Source organism: Prunus dulcis, chromosome 8, assembly GCF_902201215.1.
Source record: "Prunus dulcis chromosome 8, ALMONDv2, whole genome shotgun sequence".
NCBI classification, from domain to species: domain Eukaryota; kingdom Viridiplantae; phylum Streptophyta; class Magnoliopsida; order Rosales; family Rosaceae; genus Prunus; species Prunus dulcis.
Window position 1 is genome coordinate 11,930,911 of NC_047657.1, and position 10,304 is coordinate 11,941,214.

General features: G+C 35.1%; 1 non-coding gene across 1 annotated transcript; it reads left to right on the top strand.

Annotated features, from left to right (window-relative positions):
- Positions 1 to 3,192: 3,192 nt before the first annotated feature.
- Positions 3,193 to 3,301, top strand: LOC117612347. Its single transcript, XR_004583386.1, has one exon. It is a non-coding gene; the product is annotated as a small nucleolar RNA R71 (small nucleolar RNA).
- Positions 3,302 to 10,304: the final 7,003 nt, after the last annotated feature.

Consider the following 10,304-nt stretch of genomic DNA (forward strand, 5'->3'; position numbering starts at 1 on the left):
TTCTTCGAAGACTTCATCTCCTTCAAAGACTTGTCTTGAGGAGCTACCATTCCAAGCTTCTTGGAGCCAGAATCCTTAGTTTGTTGTTGAGAAACCATTTTAACAGACAAAACTGCAAATGAAAATATTTCAGGAAAAGATTAAGAACACAAACGACGGTTATTAATAAAATACGACGTATGATATGATTTTAAACGACGTCAATAGTAATACACCGTCGTGGTATTTATGTTCATACGAGTTTAAAACCATTATTTATATAACGTCGTGGTATTTATGTTCACACGACGTCAATAGTAATACACCGTCGTGGAAAAACCATTATTTATATAACGTCGTGGTATTTATGTTCATACGACGCCAATAGTAATACACCGTCGTGGTATTAACATTCACACGACGTAAAACAATACTGTCGCCTATATTAGATTCCAACCCTAGTTTCTTTTTCTTTATATTTTATCAAATAAGGGAAAAACAAAAACCATTGTTCAGAGAAATCAAACCTGCAATTAAACAAGCAAATAAAAAAAAGACTATTATTTTAAAAACAACTTTGTCAATTTTCAGACGACGCTAGAACGACCGACGAACCGTCGTGGTCTACATATTTAACCACGTAAATAAGAACTACCGTCGTCTTATTTAGTTGAGGTAGTTGTCTTCAAAGTTGGAAACTTTCCCTCTTTGTCTGTATATTTTATCAAACTTGAAAAGAAGTAAAATGATTTTGGCCAGAAAAAAGGTAAAAAGATTTTTCAAACAAAAAACGTATGAGCATGCAAAACAGGAACCAAAATAGTGAAAATGAAAGTTTACCTTTTGCGTGCAATGAAAGCAAGAGGAAGACGATCGATGTTTAAGTTCAGAGACGACGAAGAAGACGAGAGGAAGACGATGAGATACTCTGACAGTGCTCTGACAGGAAAAAAGACGAAAAGTTTTCTCCGGGAGATTGAAATTTTTAATCGGGTTTGGAAACAGTGCATGTGTAAGTCGAAAAGTTGCTTATATATAAAACCATTTCAAAAAAGAAATACGGCGGTTACATATAACTACGTCGTTTTTAAATAACACGACGCAATATTTGTTATGCGCCGTGGAATCCTTTCATTTAACGTCGTTATGTTTAATATAACCGACGTGGATTTAAATAAAATAAGAATATAAGAACAACGACTGTTTTTTTTTTACTGTCGTCGTTTTTCGTCGTCTTAAGTAATACTAAGACGACGTAATATATTTGTTGAGCGACGTTGATTTTTTAAACGTCGTTAGGTGTAATATAACCGTCGTTGAAAATTGTCTTTCTGATTGCAAATTTGCAAAGACGTTAGGTATAATTTTTGTAGATACACAAACGCACACACATCATCAACTTCCAAAAAATTGTCTCTCTGATTGTAAATCTGTGTCATCTGTTAAGATTATGATGTGGAACAGAATTCCATCTGTTAAGATTTCGTAACCCTTGGGTTCTCAGAAAAATCTGATTATGTCAGCGGTTTTCTATATAAACCGTCGTGGTTATTTCAATTCTTGTCATTAAGTAGATCTACCGACGAAGGATAAGAAAATCAAAGAAAAAAATTGTTAACAAAAATTCATATTAAGACGACAGTTTAAATTAAATGTAAGACGTATGAAATGAATAAATACGACGTTAAATTTTATAGTACAATTTAAAGATAACGTCGTAGAACTATATGATAATGACGTCGATATATTTATATTGTACGTCGTTGTAAATTATTTTAATACGGCGATATTTTTTTATTTTAAAGACGTGGATTTGTTTGTAATTATACGGCGTCTTATACGAAAACCTCGTCGTGTTATTTTATGAGTAAAAACGGCGGTTTTTATTGAAATCGTCGTCTTTAATTTCTACGTCGGTCGATTCATAACTTCCGCCGTTTTTTGTTGGCTTTGATTTTACACTGCGGAAATCTGTTTCAAATAGTCGTCGGTTGTTTAATTAGGTACGTCGTTGTTTTTGAACAGCCATTTGAATCTCCAATTTTTTGTTGTCTAAGGTGGTATTACACGACGGTGTTTTTAGAACCGTCGTCTTTTTATAAACCACGGCGGTTTTCACTTAGACCGTCGTTGTTTTCTGGTCGTGTTTTTCACTTTTTGTAGTAGTGTCATAACTAGTTCTTAACCCAATTATTTGTTGCAAACAAGAACACATTCAATATGGCAATTGACCTATGTTCTACAACAATTTAATTCCAATACATGCTTCTAAGTTAGCTACTCAAAGAAACAAAATATCAGAATTCACATAACATAGAGAAACCAAAATCATCACGCTTGTAGAAACTAAAAATCCATTAAACTTGTTTATAAAATTGAAATCATGTTTAGGGCTTCAAGATTAAGCCCTAACTAACAAGAAATTAGTTACTCATGGTCTTGGATGAACTCAAAAATAAATACATAAGAACTGAAAATTAAAAGAAGGAAGGAAAAGAAAGAACTCATCGGCAGCTTTCTCCTCTTGCGTGGTTGATCTCTTTAGGACGTGAATCCTTTGTATCAGGCCTTGGCTCGTCTTTATATCACTTATATCAGAGTTCTAAAACCTAAAATTGACTGAAAATTCGTCCAAGAAGTCCTGGTAAACAAGGAATCCAAATAGGAAAGTAAAAATCACAATTCCTAACTCCACTGGGAAATACAGCTCAGCCCAATGTTCACATGATTTGGGGACCTTCGGCCTTGTAGAAAAATCATTAAAAATATATTTTATAAATATAAATGTCTTATCTTTCCAACCATATATAGCACGTAACTTGGAAAATTCGGGAAGGCTTCCGTTTCTTCACATTCACGTAACATGTACGAAACTGTCCTGTCTGCACGTGGGCTAATTTTACTTGTAATACTGTACCAATTGGCTCAGTAGAAAATTCTAGAAAAATTATAGATTGAACTTCAAGATGTTAGCTTTCATCTCTAATTGGCCTTGCACTAAAATTCCTCCGAAAAGTTGATTTTCCCCTAAAAACCTTCTAAGAGCGCAGAAAAGCTGAAAATCAGAAAAGTAAAGTAATAATCCCTTTTTAAATCTAATTCTCTTACAAAACCTAAGTAAAAAGAGTACATAAATGAGTATATTTATGGACTTATCATCAATCTTTAGGTGTTAAGCCATCATAAAAATGACTTACCACCCTCCATCTTTCAAAACCATGGTGAGGACATAACATTAACAAATCTTTAAATCTTTCCCAAGCTTGAGGTAAAGACTCAGTATCTTTTTGAGAAAATGTGGTCATCTGTCTTTTCAAAGAATTTGTCTTTTGAATTGGGAAATTTTTTTTGAAAAATTCAGTTTGCATTTCAAGCAATGTTCCAATTGTTCTTGGCCTTAGAGAATAAAGCCAAGTTTTCGCTTTATCTTTCAATGAAAATGGAAAAAGTTTTAGCAAAACTGTATCAAGCCTACACCCTTGTGTTGGAAAAGTTCCACAAACTTCCTCAAACTCACGCACATGTGAATATGGATTTTCAGATTCCATTCCATGAAAAGTTGGTAAAAGTTGTATCATGCCCGGTTTAAAATCAAAAGTTTGACCATTTAACGGAAAAATGATGCAAGATGGCACACTTGTACGAGCAGGATGCAAATAATCATGTAATGTCCTAACAAGTGGATTCTCATCATTATGAACACTACGATTCTCATCATTATGAACACTATGATTATCTTCATCATTTTGGGGGCCTTCCAATGCATTATTATTATTATTATTCTCAGCCATTTGTGATGAAATTTGGTCAAATTGAGGTTTCTTTGCAAATCCACCAAACCGATCACGATATCTCATAAACAAAATAAAGAAGCAACAAATAAATAAATAAAAACTAAACTAAATTTTTTTAAAATTTTTTATATATAAAAAAATAAGACAAAAGCAAACAAAAAAATAAAAACACCAAAAATAAAAATAGAAATGAAAAATTGAGTTTGATAAGCCTTACCGAATTAGCTTTGGAAACTAAAACCGCAAACCTTAACAATGAATTTCCTTGTGCTACTTTTCGCTTCACTGCTCCCCTGCAACGGTGCCAAAAACTTGTTGCGTCTACCCAAGTGCAAGTAGTTACACGTAGTAATAATCTTGAAAGTCCAAGTATCGTATCCTCAAGGAGCAGGTAGGCAAATATCTACACACAAAGAAATAATTAAACGTAGCACAATAAAAGTGACAAGCAAAATGGAAAAGTAATTTGATTTGATTGTTGTGGAAATTGAGTTTAAAAATGAAATATCAATAATGGAAATGCTAAGGCATCAAGGTTCAATTCTTTAAACAAAATATGTTTCATGCTCTTTAATCCAAATTATAACTCGATTAAAATCATCATTGAGAAACTTTAATCGGAAGATAAAGAAATTAAAACCAATTTGATTTTTCAATGTTATCTTTTATTAATGATTGTTCAAAAAATGGAATTGCTTAATATCTACTCTTTTAATTTAAAAGCATGCTAACTCAGTTCTTAACAATGAGAAAAATATAATTGAACTCATGAAAAGATAATAGCACTTAACATCAATCAAAATAAAAGGATATGAAAATATTGAACAACCAAAAATAAAAGAATTTAGCAATTCGTACCGTATATTGGGTTAAAGAACAATTCACAAACTTACTCAAAGAACATTCCCTTTAGCCTTAGCTAGAGTTCTAGCAACTCATTACAAAGGAAAACATAAACTAAATTTTGAATGAAATGGATAAAAAGATCTGTTGTAGGGGTGCCCTTGCCAAATAAGTTGATGGGTGATTTATAGTAGTCAATGAGGTGAGTGGGAAGTTAATACATTCGTGGTGGGTGATGAAGGGTTTAATTGAGGGATTAATTGGATTAAACATGTTGATGGTGGAGAGTTAGTGGAAAAGAAATAACGGTGAGGTAAGTGGGCGTTAAATGGCTATGAATGTCATGAAATAGGCTCCTTAGCTTCAACGATTTTGTCTTCTCTTCTCCCCCTTTACTTCTCTTTATAATCACAATAATCCCACAATCAATTCTTCAATAAAATCTACCAGCAATTCTCTTCACACCTATCTTGAACTTGGACAAATGTATATCTTTATCTTTTGGCTTTCCAACTTCCTACATAAGATAAATTCACCTAATAAGTTCACCAAATTAATATAGAAAATTCATAAATCCAGTTGGTGAGAATAAAATGTAACAACAAGTGAAATTATATATATTAAGCCAAAATTATATCATAAAGTCTCCAAAATAATATTAACCGGTAAGTTATAGTGTAAAATACCTATATATCTGGGAACGCAACATCTTCACTGTAATTTGTTGAGTAAATAGCCTTATTTTCTAAAAAGACCATATCTTATCGGTAAGTTATTGTGTAAAGTGCCTATATATTTGAGAACACAACATCTTACCCGTAATTTATTGAGTGAATTGCCTATTTTTCTAAAAACATCATATCTTACAGGTAAGTTATAGTGTAAAATGCCTATATAACTGAGAACATAATATCTTGCTCGTAATTTATTGAGTGAAAAGCCTATTTTTCTTAAAACACCATATCTTACCTATAAGTTATAGTTTAAAGTGCCTATATATCTGAGAACGCAACATCTTACCCGTAATTTATTAAGTAAATAGCTTATTTTTCTAAAAACACCATATCTTTACGATACATTATAGTGTAAAATACCTATATATCTGAGAACACAACACCTTACTCGTAACTTATTGAGTAAATAGCCTATTTTTATAAAAACACCATATCTTACCGGTAAGTTATAGTGTCAAATGCCTATGTATATATACGAGAACGCAACATCTTATCCATATTTATTGACTAAATATCCTATTTTTCAAAAAACACCATATCTTTCCAGCAAGTTATAGTGTAACATGCCTATATATCTAAGAACGCAACATCTTACAAGTAATTTAATGACTGAAAAGCCTATTTTTATAAAACACCATATCTTACCGGTATGTTATAGTGTAAAGTGCCTATATATTTAAGAACGCAACATCTTACCAGTAATTTATTGACTGAATAGCCTATTTTTTTAAAAACACCATATCTTACCGGTAAATTATAGTGTAAAACGCCTATATAACTAAGAATGCAATATCTTACTCGTGATTTATTGAGTGAGAAGTCTATTTTTCTAAAAGCACCATATCTTATCAGTAAGTTATAGTGTAAAATGCATATATGTCTAAGAACGCAACATCTTACTCGTAATTTATTGAATGAATAGCCTATTGTTCTCAAAAAGCCATATCTTATCGGTAAATTATAGTGTAAAGTGCCTATATACCTAAGAACGCAACATCTTACCCATAATTTACTAAGTAAATAGCCTATTTTTCTAAAAACACCATATCTTACCGATAAGTTATAGTGTAAAATGCCTATACATCTGAGAAAGCAACATCTTACCCATAATTTATGGAGTGAATTGCACATTTTTCTGAAAACACCATATCTTACCGAAAATTTATAGTGTAAAATGCCTATATATCCGAGAAGGCAACATCTTACACGTAATTTATTATGTGAATTTCCTGTTTTTATGAAAACCCCATATCATACTCGGTAAGTTATAGTGTAAAGTGTCTATATAACTGAGAACGCAACATCTTACCCGTAATTTATTGAGTAAATAGCTTATTTTTTTAAAAAACACCATATCTTACCGGTAAGTTATGGTGTAAAGTGTCTATATATCTGAGAACGCAACATCTTAACCGTAACTTATTGAGTAAATAGCATATTTTTCTAAAAACACCATATCTTACTAGTAAGTTATTGTGTAAAATGCCTATATATATGAGAATGCAACATCTTACCCGCTTACCCGTAATTTATTGAGTAAATAGCTTATTTTTCTAAAAACACCATATCTTATGGTAAGTTATAGTGTAAAATGCCTCTATATCTGAGAACTCAACATATTACCTGTAATTTATTGAGTGAATAGCCTATTTTTCTAAAAACACAATCTCTTCTTGGCGTGGCATGCATGCAAGCGCATATGATGAACTCTTGCATATCCAAGTTGGGTTTCTTCCCAAGTTAGGTGTCGTATTGGGCTAGAAATATATTTGGGCCCAACCTTTATTTTTTGGGCCTCAAGATTTGCCAAACGTGCTAGTAGATGGTGGGGATCCAATCTTGGAGTTGCAGATGCAGTAAGCTTGTTGGGTTTTCGTAAGGATGGATTGAGTTTTGATTCACCACTGTGTTTGAGTTTACAGCACTAGCCCCAGAATACTTGAAATTTGTGAAAAAAACCTCTGTGGAGGTGATGAAGCGCGGCATGATTGCTAGATACTGAAAGAATGCTTGAAATAAGGAATGTGCTGGAAGGATGTTTGAAATAGGGCATGTGCTGGAAGGATGTTTGAAATAGGGCATGTGATGAAAGGACGTTTGAAACAGGGCATGTGCTGGAAGGATGTTTGAAATGGGGTACGTGCTGGAAAATATTTTGTTTGACATGGAATGGGTGCTAGAAGAACGTGACTTGGCTTGGCATGATTAGCTTGGACTTGCTATGCCGATAACCTAATGGTTGAGTTGAACCAAGATATAGCTTGGTCTAGCATGAGGGTTCACTCTTTCGGCAACATGAATATAGAGCTTGTGTTATCTTCCAAGAATATCTCAGGCAGAAAACTGAAAAAGAAGTTCAATTCTCTTTATCAGATGCTTGACTTGTGTTTGGCTATTTTTTTTTCTTTTTGGAAAAATTTGCTTGGCATGAAGCCCCCAAGTATTTTGGGGTTCGCGTGTGTAGTTTGCTCAATGGCATGAATAATGGATTTGCCAAAGCCCCCGGTTCTCTGACAAGGTCTTGTTTTGCTTGGGAATGGAGATCTAAGACACAAACAAAGGGCGCATGTCAGCAATCCACATTATGTTTGTTCTGCAATGTAGATAGCCAACAAAAGGAAAAAAAAAAAAAAAAAGAGGAAATGTTCTTATCACTTTATTTTCTCTGGTTTATCGCTTCTAGTCTTCTTCTTTGGAGGTGTTGGGGAAGATAGCGACCTGATCCCCAGTGAAATCGCCAATTTATGAGGAGGCTTTTTCTTTCTGGCAGTTACTGATGAGCCTGGGCTGCCGTCAAAAGCAATTGGATGGACTTGGCCCTGTGTTTGAGTTCAATTATCAGGCCCCAAGAGTGCACCAAAAGGATCGTGGAGCCTTAGGAAACACCTTGGCTTCTTTCACCAACAAAACCAATAGTTGCTTACAGATAAATATTATGGCTTGGCATGAGAAGCTTGTGGCATGGGAGCTGAGCATTCATGAGTTTAGCATGAGAGAGAGAATACCTGGGTTTCCTATGAGAAACAGAGGTTTGAACTAAGGGGGAGAGGAAATTTTGAGAGGATTTGTTGAAGGAAGAGAGGAAAGAATGAAGGAAATGGAATGAGTGGCTTGAGCAAGTTTCTAGCAGCTTGACGAAAGTTTCATCAATGTCTTGACTGGCTTGGCAGAAGAGAAAAAAGGAAGCAATGGAAGAACATGGCTTGAAATCGAAGGGTTTCCGAGGGGAGAGGTAATGCTTGCTCTCTCTGGATGTGTTTATGGGAAAGAGAGGAAGAAGATGGAAGTGGGGTGGCTTTAGTAGATTTCCAACAGCTTGACAAAAGCTTCATCAGGCTCCTTGGGGGCTTAACAGAAGAGAAAAGGGGAAGCAATTGAAGAACATGGCTTGAAATCGAAGGGTTCCAGAGGTGAGAGGTGATGCTTGCTCCCTCTCTGGATGTGTTTATGGGAAAGAGAGGAAGAAGATGGAAGAACAGAGCATGAAATTGGACCTTCCAGCAACAAGTAAGGATGTTTCTTGCTCTAGATCGGTACGCTAGAGGAGAAAAAGGAAAGAGATGGAAGAATAGAGCTGGAAATTTGAGGGTTCCAGTAGTGAGAGAGGATGCTTGCTCTCCCTAGATCTCCAACGAATGCCCCCCGGATGTGATAATCTGCTGGGTAGGAAATGCCACTTTTAATAGGCGCTGGAAGACCCCAATTTTATCAAAGTCTTCTTCTCCATTTTTCCTCACTTTCTTCCATTCAATCCTCTTTGGTGAAATCTCCCCAACCTTAGCACATAAAAAAAAGCAAAGCTTTTTGGGGTTCCAGGACTTTCTTGCGGCTGGACTCTTCCATCTGGGTAAGGAGCCTCTTGCTTTTCCTTATTGTTTTCCCACTAGAGCTTGTAGAGGAAAGAATGGGTAAGGGTGGTGATCAAAATTTGATTTACTTCCAGCAGCCTATGCATATGGGTTTACCTTGATCTTGACAAGGTGCTGGGAGCAGCTTGTGTTCACGTGGGTTTGCCTTGGTTTTGACAAGGTTCTGGATATTTTGATTGATGTGGGATATTTCCAAGTGTTTTGGGCTATGGCTATTGGATGTTCTTCTAAGATGTTTGGGCCTTTTCTTAAGGTGATGGGCTATTGAGTTTTCTCCCATGCTTACCCATATGTTTGGGCTCAAGGAATGCGCTTGAGTTTTGGGGCTCGCAAGTAGCCCAAAACTTCCACTCCTTGGACCATTAATGGGCCTTGTGAATACTCACAACCATCCATACCACAACCCTCTCAACAAGCCCTAGGCATTCATGTGGCTTGGGCCCACTTAAGCTTTTAGAGTGTTGTGTTGCTTATTTACTTGGCGTGGCATGTGTGCAAGCGCATATGATGAACTCTTGCGTACCCAAGTTGGGTTTCTTCCCAAGTTAGGTGTCGTAATGGGCTAGAAATATATTTGGGGCCAGCCTTGGATTTTTTGGGCCTCAACAATGGTCATGACGAGCCGTAGTATGGTTGTGGTGAGCCATAGTACAGTTCTGATAAGCCTTAGTCCGATTCTACTAAACCTCAGTATGGTTCTTGTAAGCCTTAATATGGTTCTGGTTTGTCATAATATGATTCTAGTAAGCCATAATATGGTTCTGGTTTGTCATAATATGATTCTAGTAAGCCATAATATGGTTCTGGTGTGCGTTAATGCAATTCTAGTAAGCCATAATATGGTTCTGGTGTTTATGAATAGCTTTTATACAATTCTAGTAAGCCTTAGTATGGTTCTAGTACACCTCATATGGTTTAGATAATTCATAATATAAATTTGATAAACCATGTTATTGTTCTGGTAAGCCATAATATGGTTCTAGTAAGTCACAAAATGGTTATAGTGAGCTTTAATATCGTTTTGGTGAGCCTTAATATGGTTCTAACGAAGCCATAAAATGATTCTAGGAAGTTTTAATATCGTT